The sequence below is a fragment of the Nicotiana tabacum genome, chromosome 13, assembly GCF_000715075.1.
Source record: "Nicotiana tabacum cultivar K326 chromosome 13, ASM71507v2, whole genome shotgun sequence".
NCBI classification, from domain to species: domain Eukaryota; kingdom Viridiplantae; phylum Streptophyta; class Magnoliopsida; order Solanales; family Solanaceae; genus Nicotiana; species Nicotiana tabacum.
The window spans coordinates 107,370,975-107,389,056 of NC_134092.1; positions in this window are offsets into that span (position 1 = coordinate 107,370,975).

The window sequence follows — 18,082 nt, forward strand, 5'->3', positions numbered from 1 at the left end:
TGACTCTCCCCTGAATGCCGACCTACCACCACCACCACCGGAAGAACCACCAAAGTTGCCCGCGGACCGGGCCTTACTGATACTCTGACGCTCCATTCTATTCTTCAATTTGCGGGTCTCTATGGCTTGAGCTAATGCCACCATATTACCATAGTTCATATCGGAATTCAAGGCAGTTGTAGCGGCCTTATTAATAACTAAAGGGCTAAGGCCCTATACAAAACGGCGCACTCTAGCCTCCATAGTGGGCAGCATGTGAATAGCATATTTGGACAGGTGCGCAAACTCCATATGATACTCCCATACATTCATACTACCCTGCTTCAGGCTTTCAAATTCAGCGGCACGGGGCTGCCTTAGTTTCGGCAGGCAAGAAATGATCCATAAAGGCATCTGTGAATTCACCCCACCTTGCCGGAGGGCTTCTCTCCTCACAGGATTTCTCCCAAAATTCAAACCAAGAATAGGCCACCCCTTTCAGGCGGTAGGAGGCCAACTATACTCCCTTTATCTCTGCAACATGCATAACCCGGAGAGTTTTGTGCATCTCATCAATGAAGTCCTGGGGTCCTCCTCTGGATCAGTACCCGTAAACACTGGAGGATCTGATTGAAAAAACTTGTTCACCCTAGGACTAGCAGATTCCCCTAGATGACTGGAAGATGTAGGCCCAACACTCAATCTCTGGGCCTGAGAAGCCACTATCTGTGCCATTATTTGTATGGCTTCCCTAAGATCAACATCAGATACACCAGAATCGGAAGCTAGAGCTGGAGGTGGAACTAGAATACCAGTTGGAGGAATTGTTGCACCCTCAGTAGGTGTAGGGATAGGTGCGGTCTGATCAGTTGTAGTAGAATCAGGTAGCGTAGTAACTGGGGGGATATGCTCACTTCTCGGGTGCTCACTGACATCATCAATTATAGGATCAACTGCCACTCTTGGGGTGACATTGGCTCTTTGGCCAGTTCTTGCCTTCTTTTTAGATGCCATGTACTGAAAATTAGAGCAACTCAGGAATTAAAGGAGGAACAATCTTACAACCAGCTTTATCGTACGATTCTGAACATGAAAGAAGGGTATTATTCCTAAATGCCCATGTAGCATCCTAATTATAGATGTGGTTGACAACACACCGATAATAAGGACTCTACTAGACACGGCTCCGAGACAACCTAGGACACTTTAAAACCTTAGGCTCTGATACCAAGTTTGTCACGCCCCAAAATCGAGGAGCGCGACCGGCGCTCAACCGAGTGAACCCGACCGAGCAAGCATGATTGATTTCCTTCTACCCAACTCATCCATGAATGGAGATAATACATATTTTCATTAATTAGACCAAAAAGGTGTTCATGTCCACAGTACCAATTCATTACCAATAGTTCCATAATTTAATGTCTTAAATAAAACAAGTAATACAACCACAACACAACATAGTTTGACTTTCCCAGCACCAATACACAACCCACACTATGTCTACGGAGCCTCTATAGATAAAGAAGAGTACAATGATAATGCCGGCAATAAGGCCCCGGCTATACCTCAAACAGAATACATAAAGAACAAAATATACATGACCTCGGGATGAAGTGGGGCTCACCAAGTCAGATGGGAAGAAGGTGTACTGCTACCATTAATCAATATCCCATGTTGTGGAACCACAATCCATTTAAAGATGCAGCGCCCCTGGCAAATAGGGTGTTAGTACCGTCGAATAGTACTAGTATGAAAACCAAACACCAATTTAAGAATTTAAAAATACAATATGAATATGATGAATCAGGGCGGCAATAGAATAATATAGACAACCGTTTAAACCAGAGCAAGCTTATTAAGAGCTATCAATAATATTTATAGGATTTAAGATGAGATCCTCTGTAACTATCTACACACAAAGCGGCCCCACCGCCTCACCCAATGTATGAGGGTAGAGGTGTAAGTAAAATACCACAACTCTACTCAAGCGGCCCTGCCGCCTCACCCCCAATGTATGCGGGTGGATGTATAACCACAGTACCAAGAACCTACACAAAGTGGCTAAGCCGCCTCACCCCAAAGTATGCGGGTGGAAATACATCAATGATACCAATACCAACACTAAGCGGCTATGCCGCCTCACCCCAATGTATGCGGGTGGAAATGCATCAACAATACCAAAAATATACAGAGAGCGGTCGTACCGCCTCACCCCAATGTATGCGGATGGAGGTGCAGTCCCACAATACCATAATCCATACACAAACGATCATGCCGCCTCACCCCAATGTATGCGGGTGGAGGTGTATCACAATCACAATCTCTACACAACTCGGCATAATAACTTTCACATAAATCACGATTTGAAATTATAACATGTGGATACACAATCCATAGTTTGGAACACATCCTCAATTTATAATGCAATATGATAAGAGAATTTGAAACAGGAATTGAATATATATCTTTATCGCAAAACTTATCAGAATACTCCATTTGTAATCAACATCTTGGAACTTACAAGGATAAAGGGATTTCCAATTCTTAAAGAAGGGTTTAGCCAACATACCTCACTTGAGCTTTCTTACACTCTAAATGTTCCGAAATTTTTATCAACTTCAATCTATAATAACAACATCCAATGGGACCAATATTAGTAACAAATTCTATAACTTAGGCCATTTAGACATTTTATCAAACACCTAGTGGGCATGAATCTCTACACCTCTTAACCATAGAATTAGTTCATCGACCTATTAACATTAACAACAATTTATCCCACCATCATTGTTAAATAATTCATTACTTCCAACATCTTATACATGATCATCCTTCCACACCCAACCAACAAAATTCCATCAAATAATCACCTTTCAATCTCTACAATAGTTATGTATTTAAATTGGGAACTTATGGCTTCCAATCACCATACCATGAGTTCCTATACTTAATTCATACTCATATTCCCATAATATATCCATACATATAAGTCTAAGGGTGTAGGATTACCCTTTGGAAGAAATCTTGCAAAACCCTCCTTTGAGTTCTTGAAAACATTTCTTGAAGATCTATGTATTTTATGTGTAGATTTTATCAATACTAGTGTATAAATGATGGAATTTTACACCAAAATAATGGGGATTGCTTACCTTGAAGAAGAGGGGAGTTGGTGGTCGTGAGAGAGTGGAGAAGAGCTCCAAAATTTGTCCAAATGAAATGGGGAAAATGAACCCCGTAATTGTAGTTATATGCCCAGATTTCTGGGTTTCTGATGTTGCCCCGGATGCTATGGCAGCACTTCACTACTAGCCCTTATTTCGGATGCGGCCTCGGATGCTTCGCATCAGTAGACTCCTCCGCCAGCTTTTGGCATTTTGGTCATAACTTCTTGTAGGAATGTCCCAATGACAAATGGTTTGAAGCGTTAGAAACTAGACACGAAGACCTTTAATTGGAAAGGTCATCCATCACAAAACTCTTTATATATATATATATGTATATATGCTCGTCCAAAATTTGGTCTTGTGAGTAGTCATTTGGAACTTTAGTCTATTATGCAATTCCCAACTGGACTTGGACTTAGGGCTCTCCTTAGACCCCACATCACTTATAATATGCCTTGTACACTTATTATAATATCCAATTGATATCCATCCTATTAATTGTCCTCGTATTCACACAAAATAATATAATTAGCGCACATCGACTTTCTTAATAGCACTTAAGTACTTTGAAATTTTTTTCGGGGTGTTACACAAGGTAACAGTCTTGGCATGGCATTCAAGAATGGAGTGATATGGAGAAAACCAATCCATACCCATGATGACCTCAAAGTCAGTCATATCAAGCAACATAAGATCCGCTCTGGTTTCATAACTACGAAAAGTAACATTGTAGGACCGGTAGATCCGATTCACAATGACAGAATCACCCATTGGAGTGGACACATAAACAGGAGCACCCAAGGACTCACGAGGAACACCTAGGAAATGAGTAAACAGGGATGAAACATATGAATATGTAGACCTTGGATCAAATAGTACCAAAGCATCCCTACCGCAGATAGAAATAATACTTGTGATCACGACATATGAGGCCACTGCATCTACTCTGGCCAAAACAACATAGAATCTATATGGAGCGCCACCTGACTGGCCTCCACTTGTCTGACCTCCACCTCTAGGATGGCCCCTACCCACCTTCTCTCCGCCTTTGGGCGGCCGGATGGCAGGTGCGGCAGCTGGTGCTATAATCATAGGCTAATGGCCCTGTTGTACTGCCTTGCCCTGAAGTCTGGGACAAGACCTCTTCATGTGGCCAGGATACCCGCACTCATAACAACCTCTCGAAATGGTGGACTACTGACTTGACGTCTGAACCTGATGGCGTGAATACCTACTGGAGAAACCCTAAATAACTGGTGGGTGGTAGGAGCTCTCTGGCATAGCGCTGAAATAGGGTCGCACTGGAGCACCCCGAGAAGGCGGCGGTGCTGGATATGTGGGCCTACTAGGCTGACCTCTCCCAAACTGGCCTCTTCCCCCAGACGGAGCACCACTGAACCCTCCAGAATAATGGAACCGCTTGTCCCGTGACATCTACTCTCGGCTCCACTGACGAACACCTTCGATCCTCTGAGCTATCTCCATGACCAGCTTATAAGAAGTCCCTTTGTCAACCTCCCAGGCCATGGTGTCCTGGATAGCAGAGTGCAGCCCCGCAACAAACCTTTGCACTCTCTCTGCATCGATAAGTATCATAAGTGCATGGCGAGACAACTCAGAGAATCTCGCCTCATAGTCGGTCACCGACAGCTGACCTTGCTAGAGCTGATCGAACTGAAACCGCAACTCTTCTCTCTGAGAGAGTGGAATGTACCTATCTAGAAAGATACACAAGAACTGATCCCAAGTCAAGGAAGGAGAACCTGCTAGTTTGCCGAGAAGATAAGACTGCCACCATCTACAGGCCCTGCCCTCCAGCTGAAAGGTTATAAAGTCCACCCTGTGGGACTTCAATATCCTCATGTTGCGCAGTCTATCCCTGCACTGATCAATAAAGTCCTGGGGGTCCTCATGTCACTCACCGCCAAAGAAACGGGGTGTAGCCTGGTCTATCTGACCATAGTTTCTGCGACTCGCCGGCCGCAGCTGGTCTGGGCTCAGGTATAGCTGCTGCAACTGGCTGGGCTCCGCCCCTGGGTAGTGTGCTCGGGGTCTGATATATGACAGCTGCATGACCAGGAGACTGAGCAGTAGGGGTCTGTGCTCCCCCTCCCGCTTGAGATGTGGCTGGGTTCACTGGAAATAAACCAGTTTGAGTCATAGAATCCATGAACCATAGAATACGGCCCATGACCTCCTGGAATCCCGGTTCGGATAAGAAATCCGCTCGGGCTGGCTCTATTGCAGGCACCTCGCCCTACTCATCAATAATAGGATCCTCTACTGGATTCATTGGTAGCACAACTGGGGCAACTCTAGGATGTCCTCGTCCTCTACCACGGGCTGGATCCCTCCCTCATCCTCTAGCAACTGGGGGAACAACTCCTCTATGATCGGGTACATTTGCCGCACGCGTTCTCACCATCTGTGAGAGAATAAGAGAAAGACACTTAGCACAACATCAATTGCACGATAAGAGATGAAGAAAGAGTAGTTTCCTAACACCCTATAGCCTCTTGAAGATAAGTACGAACGTCTCCGTACCGATCCGTAAGACTCTATTAGTCCTGCTCATAACTTGTGTGACCTACGTAAACCTAGTGCTCTGATACCATGTTTTCACGACCCAATTTCACCTATAGGCCGTGATGGCGCCCAACGTCGCCGCTAGGCAAGCCAACAGTGAACTAACCATGTGTTTATTCCCTTTTAACAATTTCGAAATAGTGGATTTTTATTTGTTAAGTAAGTAAGACTTGAAAATTTAATAAAAGTAAATCGTAAACTAATATAAGAATGAGTATGGTGAAGTAAATACTCAAAAATCATCAAATGTCTACTAGGAAAATTTCAAGACCTGGTGTCACAAGTGTATGAGCTACTAGTAGAATATACAAAATACTACGCTACTGTCTGAAATAGAGTAGAGAGAAAATAAAAGCAAAAGAGAGACTCTAGGTGCTGCAGGACGGACTCGGAAAACAGCTCACCACTAAGTCTCGAAGTATCAGGGGTGTGCGCTGGGATAACTAACAGATGCACCTGCTTCAGAACCTGCACGATTAGTGCAGAAGTGTAGCGTGAGTACATAAACAACATGTACCCAGTAAGTATGCAGTCTAACCTCGAGGAAGTAGTGATGAGGGGTCAACATCAACACTTACTATGGGCCAACAATAAAATACAGGAATTCTAAACAAGTATAAACCATGGAAATAATAACAATAACACAATGTCAAGCAGTAAGTAAATGACCCATTAAGTGATAATAAATTTCAAGATTTATAACCAACATCTTTAACCCCAAATCAATTTCTGTCATTTAATAAATTTACAACCCCTCGAGCCATAAAGAAATATCAAGTGAAATCAGGATCCGAGTATTATTACGCACGATTTATATCGAGGTCATACGGCACGATCCAAAAATATATATACTATATGCACTGCCGAGGGTCAAATGACACGAACCATAGATGCATCTATTTACCTGTCGAGGTGAACGGCCCACTCCCATAAGAGTAGAGAAGTTTACCTCGCTCGCAGAAGTACTTGCGATGTGAGTGGACATGTATTTCTCAGAGTTATTATATATTCCTCAATTCTTCCCAAAAATAAGAAATCTGAATTAGAAAGTTTCAACCTTACAATCCCTAATCTCAGCTTTATTTAAGACACTTAACATGCATAATAAACATAACAGTACAATCAAGGCATGATGTAAATCTAAGACTACCCGGATATCTCATAGAATATAGCTACGCACAGGCTCTCGTCACCTAGTGCATACGTAGCTCCCCACACAAGTAATTCGCAACAAGAATACACCTAAGGGGATGAGTTACCTCTTACAAGGTTAGGTAAGAAACTTACCTCATTCTCAAGCTCACTTCCAATCCACAAATATGCTTTAAATCCACAAATTGGTGCCAAACAACCCGAAACTAGTCAAATGTTATATAAATTAATCAATACATATTCAAAAGTTCATAATTTAACTATTAGAGTAATTACCCAACCCAAATTGGAATATTCCTAAAATTCACCCCCAGGCCTACGTGCCCGAATTCCAAAAATTTTCGAAGATAATTGTTACCCATAACCTCACAAACTCAAATATATCATTTTCACCTAATTCCATAACCATTTTCGTGGTTAAATCCCTTTTTTTAATCAAAACCTAGGTTTTTCAACTAAACCCATAATTTTTACAATCTTTCATTTTAAAATCTACCCATAATCCATATATTTAACTTACATTGGATAGAAATTACTTACCTTCAATAGCTAGGAAAAAATCCCTCTCGAAGAAGCTCCAAATATTGCCTAAGAATTGAAATAAATGAGCCAAAATGGCCTAAGTCCTGTATTAAATGGTCCTCACTGCCTCCAGCACTTTCACTTTTGCAACTCATTGGCCGCTTTTGCATCTCCGCATCTCCGAAAAGATCATCGCAGATGCGGCTCTCCCCCAGCTGGCCTACTTTCGCATTTGCAGACAAATGACCCGCTTCTTCGAGACCGCGTCTATGGCGCACGTGCCGCACCTGAGGCTTTGGCCGCTTCTGCTGTTGCCTTTATCGCACCTGCGCTTTCGCAGGTGCGGTTCATGCTCCGCATCTGCGATCCCTGGGCAGCCCAGGCTAGGCCGCTTCTACGGCTATTGGATTGCTTCTGCGAGATTGCACCTGCGGCTGGTCCTCCGCATCTGCGATTGCACCAGAAACTCTGATTCTTCAACCCTTTTCTCCAAGTCCAAACGACTCCCACGCATCGTCCGAATGGCAGCTGGGGCCCCCGAGGCCTCGCCCAAATATACCAATAAGTTCGAAATCATAAAACGGACCTGCTCAACCTCATGAAACACGAAAAACAGCACCAAAACTAAGAATAACACTCCAAACCAAATCGAATCAACTTATGAACTTTGAGTTCTTCTAGCTTGCTCCGAACGCGCCGAATCATATTAAACTACTCGGAATGACACCAAATTTTGTGTGCAAGTCTTAAATCACCATACAGAGCTATTCCTAGGCTTGGAATTCCAAATGAACCTCAACAACACCAAAAACTGCTTCAAACCAAATTTAAAGGAGTTTAAAAACTTTAATGAACCAACTTCCAACTTTAGGCGCTAAAACGCTATCGGGTCATCCAACATCCGATATGAACACACGCCCAAGTCCAAAATTATCATACGAACCTCTCTGGACCTTCAAATCCCAGTTCCGGGGTCGTTTACTATAAATATTGACCCAAGTCAAACTTACCCTTTTTAAGCCAATCGTAAGGAACTAAGTGTTCTGATTTCAACCCGAACCCTTCCAAACTCGAACTAACCATCCCCGCAAGTCATAAAATAGTAAAAGCACATACAGAAAGTCTTATTTAGGGGAACGGGGATCTAAAATATAAAACGACCGTTCGAATCATTACAGAACTACTTGGATGGTGATTGGAAGTCATAAGTTCTTAATTTAAACTCATAGACATAGTAGAGATTGAATGGTAGTTATTTGATAGAATTTTACTGGATTGGTGTAGATGGTTATACATGCATATGATGTTGGAAGCAATAAACTACTTAAGATGATAGTGGGATAAATTGTAGGTAAACATGTGTTAGTTTAATGACCAAATTCTATGGTTAAGAGTTGTAGAGATTTATGCCTACTAGGTGCTTGGTAAGTGTCTAGATGGCCTAAATTGTGTAATTTGCTACTAATACTGGTCCCATTAGATGTTTTTATTGTCGATTAAAGTTTTTTAGTGTAGTGGATCATCGTAGTATTATTAAGGGACAAATTTGAGGTATGTCTGGCCAAACTCCTTCTATAGAATTGGATTTCATGAACTCCTCATAATCTATAAATATGGTTTGTTCTAGTTCTTATTCTTGTTTTTTGAATTGCTTCAAATGATTGATTTATCAAATTTTTACGAACCCAATTCATAGTTTTGGGAGTATTGTTATGTAATCAAGAAGGTGTAGGTTGCAAAAGGCCTATATCCGAAACTACATGTGCCACTGTAGGATAAGATTGAGGACAAGTCCCCTTCGCACTTTGAAGAGATTATGCCCCTTTATTGGGACGAATGTATTGGTAACACAGACACGTCGATCCACACGGCATTGTGGTGAGACAGCTTAGCCGATTGGGCCGAGATCAGATGACAATACTGCGCACATGGTGGTTCTATATTCCTATGCCGGTAATTAATGCTCTCTCAACTAAAATGTTAATGTTTATTTGAAGATTTTACTCATGTTACACTTTTTCCTTATGTTTTAACATAGTATTTTAATTACGATTGATTTTGTCTCTAGTTACATTTCTTTTCTTATTTTGACATTACATTCCATGTGAGGGTGCCTAACTTTATATACTAGTAGTATTACTTATGTACTAATGTCCCTTTTGCTGGGAACACTGCATCTTAAATGGATGCAGGTGGTACCTCAGTAGGCAGCACAAATTCTCAATAGGAGTGTACCCCCCTTTCAGCTGATTTTGGTGAACTCTACTCTACACTCAGGCCCTTATGCTTTGTTTGACCTTTGTACATTATTTTGAGGTATAGCTGGGGCTTTGTCACCGACACTTCCTTATTTGTTCCATGTAATTTTAGAGGCTCCATAGATACATTATGGGTCATGTATGTATGGGGAAAATTATAAATATTATTTTTATTTGCATCCACTTATAAAATATGGACTTATATCATTTTTTGTCAACTATCAATGGAATCCCTTAAGTAATGAAAATCAGTGTTGCATATTTCTACGAGTCCTCGGTAGACTATTACCTATTGTTTCTTCTTAAAAATAATTCATAGTTAAGGGTATATAGTAGGCATCAAGTAGAGTTGCTTGGCTGGGTTACTTCGGTTGAGCACCAGTGTCATAACCCAATTCCCGCTATAGGTTGTGATGGCGCCCAATGTCGCCGTTAGCCAAGCCAACAATGAACCATCTAATTAATTATTTATTTTATTAATTTTAAAGTTACAAGTTTTATTAAATAAAGAATTTAATGCATTTAAAATCATGGATACATACAATGCTAGTAAGATATAAAATAAAAGGTGATAATATTGGAGAAAAATCGTTAACATCAACCAGATATCCCAAAACCCGGTATCACAAGTGCACTAGTAACTACTAAGAAATACAATTCTGATACAATATCTGTCTGGAATGTAAAATGGACAAGATAACATAAATGAATATGAAGGAGACTCCGTGTGCTGCGGATCGTAACATGGGATGCAGCTCACCGTAAAGTCCACGCAATAGTTGCGCCTTTGCGCCCAAATGATCGCCAAAAATATATACATGCACAATAAGTGCAGAAGTGTAGCATGACTATGTAAATCAATGCATACCCAGTAAGTATCTAGACTAACTCCAGAGAAGTAGTGACGAGGGGGGATATCGACACTTACTAGTGGTCCAATAAATCAAGTACAGTAAGAAGTAGACAAGTATGAAGTAGGGTAATTAAATAGTGAAAACAAATATAGGTACATGATACGATCCTCATCTGAACAATAAACACAAAGTACTCAAATATCGGTTACTTCCTTAAATTGAGTATATAATGGTCACCACCAGATAGATCATCACATCTCAAGTTAGAAAAACTCACAGATACACTAGCTTCTTATCAAATATATGCACGATTCTGCCAAGGCGAGCGGCCCGATCCCATAAGAGTATTTCATAGAATTGCCAAGGCGCACGACCCGATTCCATAAGAGTGGGTTACAATATCCTGCCGAGGCGAACGACCCGATCCCATAAGAATGTATTCATCATACTGCTAAGGCAGACGACGCGATCCCATAAGAGTGCTGTTGAGGCGTTCAACCCAATCCCATTAGAATATGAAGTTTTTACGGTTCTTTAACCCCACTCACAAATATACGTATGAGTTATAAATTTCAAGAAAACTTTTCGATGAATACGCTCAACGTAGGAAAAATCCGTAATGGAAGTACAATTTCTATGGCTAAACAACTAGCTCGTCAAGTATCTAAAATAGCGAGTCCATTACTCTACACGAGTCTAGTCTCAGGTCATAATGTTAATTAAAGCAATTAAACAGGCAAGAATAACTCAAATAGTACAATTAAAGCATGGCATGAATCTAAGTCTACCCGGGCATAATCAGGAATTCTAACATACGCACAGATACTCGTCACCTCATACGTACGTAGCTCCCACAACATGTAGCATGATCCACTCCCAATCCACACTCAACAATGAGTGGAAGATATCGTTGGAAGAATAGTACCCAATCCACACTCAACAAGGAATTCTCTAGGTAAAAAGCCTAGAGACGTAACCATCGCCTAGGTGTTAGCCTAATGGATTAATTATGTTAACACTTATTTTAGTGATTGGGGATAACTTTCAACTCTAAATTACCCACTCAATACCTCTCGGTCATAGAGTGATTTTGCCCAATTCGGCTTTCGCAAGCCCAAATGGGTATCAAACAAAATAGTTGATATGAGCTCAAGTCGGATTTTCCCTATCTCTATTTCAAACCCTTTAATTAGGCTAGTCAAAACCTTAACTAGCCCAATTTCTTGTTAGCCAAGTTTTCCTAGACTAAGACCCTCTTTCTCAAGTAAAGACCAAGTAAAAAGGCATGAATCAATGTTTGCACCTATTAATTCTAAAATTAAAGCATGAACAAGGCTAAATAACAAATGCCCAAAATTATAACAAACATTAGATTAATTACCCATAAGGTTTACACACTAGGGTTAGATCATAATACTAGTAAATATCTAGCTACTCATAGTAGAAATGGAAGAAAATAAAGAAGAAATACTAATTAAAGTCATAATATAAAATTAAAATGATAAACTCTTGTGTTTTAACCCAAATTGGTAACAAATTACCAAAAGTGGTAAACTACAACGACTACAGCTCAAAAAACTACCAAGCTTGACCTAAAAAAGTGATTTTCGTCTATTTATAGTGGCCCAAAATTTGCTGACAAAAATGCTCTTCGGGAGGTTCTGCGGCCGCGCAATTTCATGTGCGGTCTGCACTTTGCTCAAGTCTGTAGGTAGAGGGATTTTACAGCCGCACAATTTGATCTGCGGATGCACTTCAGCTTCCGCGGCCGCACAATTCCATATGCGGTCCGTACTTTTGGCAAAGGTTTCAGCCTTGGTCATTTTGCACACTCTCTGAACTTTTTGAATTCTTGTCAGTGCGACCATGTTCTGCAGCATCACAAATTTTGTGCGGTCTGCACTTCTCTTCAATCAACATGTGAGCTTCAACCCCAGATCTACAGCCGTAGAGAGAATTCTACGGTCCGCACTTTCTTCTGCGGCCGCAGAAATACTTCTTCGGACCGCACTATTGGCATGTTGCGCCCCTTCTTGGCTTATGAGATGGAGCATTCCTTTTTGAGTTAGATTTCTTCATTAGAGTCCAAATCTCCAACATTGCTGCAATTTTCAAAATTTTATTAGTTTTGGGGACGTAAATCAACACGTTCGGACTAAAACTAAGTAAGAAGGTACTAATAAGTGGTCAAAATCCACACTTATCAACTCCCCCAAACTTAAGTCTTTGCTTGTCCTTAAGCAAATAGATTAGTTTCCACCTCCTCAGAGTGAAAGGTCATTTCAGAGAGTCAATGGTAAGCCAGTCATACTCAGTTGGGACCAATAATTACCCACACTACTCATGCATTATCAACAAGGTGACAAATCACATATCATGCACATATAGTTCTAAGGTGACATTTGAGCTTCAAGAATTAACTTTTCTCATCAAGGACTCTTGTTCTATCATGTAGATCATGGTGGACTCCAAACTTTTCCTCCTTTACCTTCCATTTGCCAAGCTCACTTCAAAAGTTAGCACTCAATCTTAAGATCAATGAAAGGTTCACTCTTCTCCCACAAAAGAATGTCACAAGTACGACTTCAAGTACCATAGACCTTCCCCTCATGTAGATCACCACTAATGTAAGCTCATTCGGTTCAAAATCAAGTAGGACTTCTTGCAGGTTGTAATAAAGGCTTTTGGATTGGGATAGGATATCATATGGGTAAGTGGTTACATCTTTCCTTAAGCACTCCACATTTGCATTTCTTGGCTCATATTTACCAATTCTTAGAGGCATTCTCTTTTTCTTGGGAGTTAGAGAGACTTGACATCACTCTTTCTTGTTCATTTTATTCTTTTTCTCCCTTGATGCTCATGTTAGGGACAATTACCTATTTTTGATTCCATCAACCCTTCCTTTTATTCTCTTTCTTGCATTTTTTTTCTTGCCTTCTCTTTTCATAGAGATCGTTTATATTTCTCTTTTTGGTGCCTTGATACCTCTTTCAAATTCCTCAACTCTCCCCCCAAAATTATGCCTTAAGACACTTATTTTAGAAGAGTGTTGAGGAAGGTCCGGGTGCCAAGACAGGATCACGACAAAATGGGTAAAGGCTTATATCATAGTTATCAAATGAGAAAGGGTATAGGCTAAAAGGGGGTTGACTAGGGATAACAATATTGGTTGGAAATAGAAAGCTCAAACGGAACAAGGAAATCCTACAATCATTTCCCAAACCAAGAAAAACTTAGGATTTCGCCTTGAAGCATATTCGGGGCAAATTCTAGACCATTCACACGGGAACTTAGACTAGTAACGAATCACCTCACATCTCACGCAACTAGACCGTAAAAGAGGATAGAGTCGAGAGACTACAACAACCACAATCAAGTTAAAGATCACTATAGTCCAATAAATCACTCGATGATCACCAAAGTCAACTCAGGAGCCTCAAAGTCACTAACTAGAGCTATTTTTCTTTTAAAAACCTTGTTTCAAACCATAAGCATGTAGTTAAGTGTGTTGGTACCAAATGAAGCATAAATAACTCTTTTTTGAGAATGACTTGATTAGGCCTTTTATTCATTAATATTACTATTATTATTACTTAAACACAAAAAACGGACTCATTCTCTTAAGAAGGTTTTCACGTTATCCATCCTCGGAACGAGTCACCCGATTCACGCAAAACTACCTTTGGAAAGAACCATGGCATTAATAAAATCAAAGGCTTATTGTATGACTACGAAAAACATAAAAGAAGCTACTAACATAAAAACAAGCTACTACCAAAACAAAAAACTAAAGTGGAAAATTAAAGAAGATAATGAACAATAACTACTAAAGATAGATAAACTAAAAATAAGAACAGAAACATAATCATCCAATTATTACAGTCCAAATGTATCCAAATATGTCAATAAAATAAACTCCACCCCCCTCCGAATAAAAGTAAGCATTGTCTCTAATGCTTAACAAAATAAGAGTGAAAAGAGAGAGGACGAAGAAAACTCCCTAAGCATCACTGGACATCTCAGTGTCCCCAACAGCATCATCTCCTATTGGGTCAGCCAACTGTATCTCATCATCACCATATCTGGGAGTGGCAGGAGTAGCAAATATCGCACGCACTACCTCAGTAGTGTCGGCAGCAAAGCATGGCTTATCAGACTGGCCAGGTGGTGCAACCGGTGCAGATGGTGCATTTGGATCTGGGGCGGACTGGTCTGGGTCAAGTAACATGTCAAATGGCAAATTCCTAGATGTTGCAAGTCGGGTCCCTTCTTTCTAAGGTTATCAACTGATCTCTTGCTTGCCTGGGACTTCCTTATCTTCTTCACTTCCTTAGTCAACTCCTTAATAACCGACTCGTGTTGTACCAAAGTGTCCATGATCATCTTCTGGTTGTCCAAAATCTTATGCAGCTTTTCATCAAGATCAGTGGAGACCTGTGGTGCCTGTGTAGATGACTGTGCTGCAATAGTACTAGATATCTCAGAAAAATTTGAAGTAGTTGTCTTCATCCAGTTGTTAAGACACGCCAATGTCTGGGAGACTTGCAGAGCAGATAATGGAGTTGTAGGCATGAGCACCGGCCTCAGAGCTGTAGCAGGGACTGCCTTGGGGGCTATGGTAGGACCCGCAGATGGTGGCGGAGGCATAGCAGCAGCACTAAAAGAGGGCTCAAGAGAGGTAGATGGAATGTCAGTTGTCTTAGAAACTACCACTGTCGGCTCATCAGACTGGCCTATAATGGTAGAAGGCTGAGCTCTCTTCTTTGTGTTGGTTGAATCCATCAATGAGTGCCAGTCAAATGGATTCTTCGGCTTCACCTTTGTATCATATGATCTTGGTTGTACCTTTGCATCAGAAGGTACTCTGTGATAGTCTTGGGATAAGGGTAGGACGTGTTGGTCTACTGTGCTACCAATGAAATGTTGTCCGACATCACGACACCCACATTAATTAGGTACCCGATCATGATTAGAGGACACTAAAACAACATGTGGAATAGTTAGATGAATCTCATTCTAGCATGGATCAAGTCTGCTACACACAAAATTCTGCCATCCCTTTGCCTCAAAGCTCAATGTGTTCCACTGAATGGGAACCCCAGCAGTGATCCATGGTGGTGGTGGCCCTGGTGGTGCTAAGATCTCAGTTAGCCACTGTCGGACTTCTTCTTTCATAGCACACTTCTCTAGGCACTCTTTTGGCTCTATGTCCTCAAACCCCAAGTACGCATTTAGTGTGTGCTGATCAAACCTCACCTTGAGGTTGCGAACTTTGGTCACCTTCGTCCACTTCTTGATGTGATAAATGTTGGCGTAGAACTCTAGGACAAGGTACTCCTTGGAATCTATCACTCTCTCAGTAAAGAACATCCAACCTTTCTTTGCTCTGAACTGTCTCAGCACTGCAGTTTGTACGTCTCTAGATCCTTCAACATAAACTATCTCTCAAGGGTCAAAGATCTCGTGGGCCACCACATTCGTAAGTTATTGAAGGAAGCCAAGCTAAAAAGATATGTCCTCCCATATCTCTTTCTTCTTTGATGTCTCCACACTAGTGGATGTACGCTCTCCCCATCTACCATCATCAGGGATATCCTATACAGTTTGCGCATCCATGTCTGGAGAAGCTGCTAGCTCAGAAGTCCGGCTGGCACTTTTTGAACCCTCGAAAGTGTTGTGATATGAAGAGGCCTCATCTATGGGCTCAGATCGCCCCTGTGGCCTAGACTGTGTAACTGCCTGCTCCTCCGGAATAGAGGCAGAGTTGTCCTCAGAACCTTCCCTAGACGGGACATAAGAGTTAGACTCGGAGAGGTTTGTACCCCTCCGTCTTACTGTTGTGGCCTTCTTCCTAATTGTTTTGGGCTGGCTAAGGGGCAAGGTACCTCTACCTCGACCCTTAGAAGAGTCACCTCTGCCTTTTGTAGTTTCGCCGCAGCCGCGCGATCGAACCATTATCTATACCAAAGCAAAGAGGGTTGTTAGTCGCAAGTTATCATTAAACACATTCAAGACTTATGTAGGCAAGAGAGAACATTGCGGACACAGTGAGGATAAGATAGAAACAACATGCTGCAGGAATTGGGAACTGCGGTCTGCACATTTTTGATGTGCGACTGCAAACAGGAAGTGCGGACCGCACAATTGCAAGTGTGGTCGCGCTTCTGACAAGTAAACTTCAGAGGCTCAGAAGCCTCTTCTCTGAAGACAATGCGTAGGCCGTTTTGCAGCCGTATAATGCATCTGCAGTTCGCACATTTATCAGTGCGGTCTGCATATATGTGACTCAAGAGATAGACCTCTGATGGACTTAAGTGCAGTCTCTCTCAGATTTCTGCGGTACGCAAAATTAACGTGCAGCTGAAGAAGCACTTGCCTTCACCAGGTTGCCCAAAACACAAAACTGCGGACCGCGCAAATTCAAGTGCGGCCGCAGATTTCAAAATTTACGAACAGACAGTCATTTTGTACTTAGATTTTTCAATTACTTGGACAAATCGGTATGGCAACATGGTATAAACATGAAATATCACTAACCCATCCCCATAGAGCATGTATTATTAACTACCCAGTATATATCTATCCCCACATGGACACATGGATGAACTCTAATAATAGATTGTAACGACCCGCCGGTCATTTTGAGGTTTAGCGTTCCATTTGGTGGTTTGAGACTTTAAGTAACTTCATATTATAGATTATGACTTGCGTGTATGGTTGGTTTCGATTTTTGAGCAGTTCGAGATTGATTTGGAAGAATGATTCTCATTTTAATTAGAAGCTTTAAGTTGGAAGAGTTGACCAAGGTTTGACTTTTGGGTAAACGGACTCGAAAATTAGGTTTTAATTATTACAATAAGTTTGTATGATGATTTAGACATGTCCACAAAGTTTGGTGAAATTTCGATGAGTTTTGGATAGGTTTGGGTTGTATGGTGATTGTTTTCGGTTTCGACGTCGATTTGAACATAAAGGTTATCATATTGAGAAAACGGACTTTGATTCATGTTTCGACTTAACAATTATATCCGTATCGTATATTTGGAACCATAGCAACTGAAATCATCAAGTTTCGACATCGTATGAGGAATTTATGGTCATTTTACTAAGAATTGGGTTGTCAGATTTTTCCAGATTAATTACGAAATTGCCACTGAATTCGTATTTAAAAATCTGCACTATTTTCAAATATTGAAACCAACATATCTCCTTCATTATAAGGTCAAATGGAGTGATTTAAAAGCCTAACTTGACTGTAATTTTATGAGGAATACATTGGAGACATCAAAAGTGAGTTTCGAGATCGTTTGGTATAAGAAACGAGGCAGAACAACTGGGCATTTTTGGCTATTAATATTGTTGGAGTTTTTCTCATCTTGAAAGTTTGGGATTGGGAGAATTCAAGGATGTTCTTCAAGTTTTTTCCATGGGGTAAATGTTTTCTACTCGGTTTTGATTATATTTCGTGATTCCATCTTCATTTTTAGCATTTGATTGATAATTTCAAAAGAGAAATTGAGGTTTTTGTCTAAACTTTCCTAAAGTGATTTTTTGAGTTTTGAAC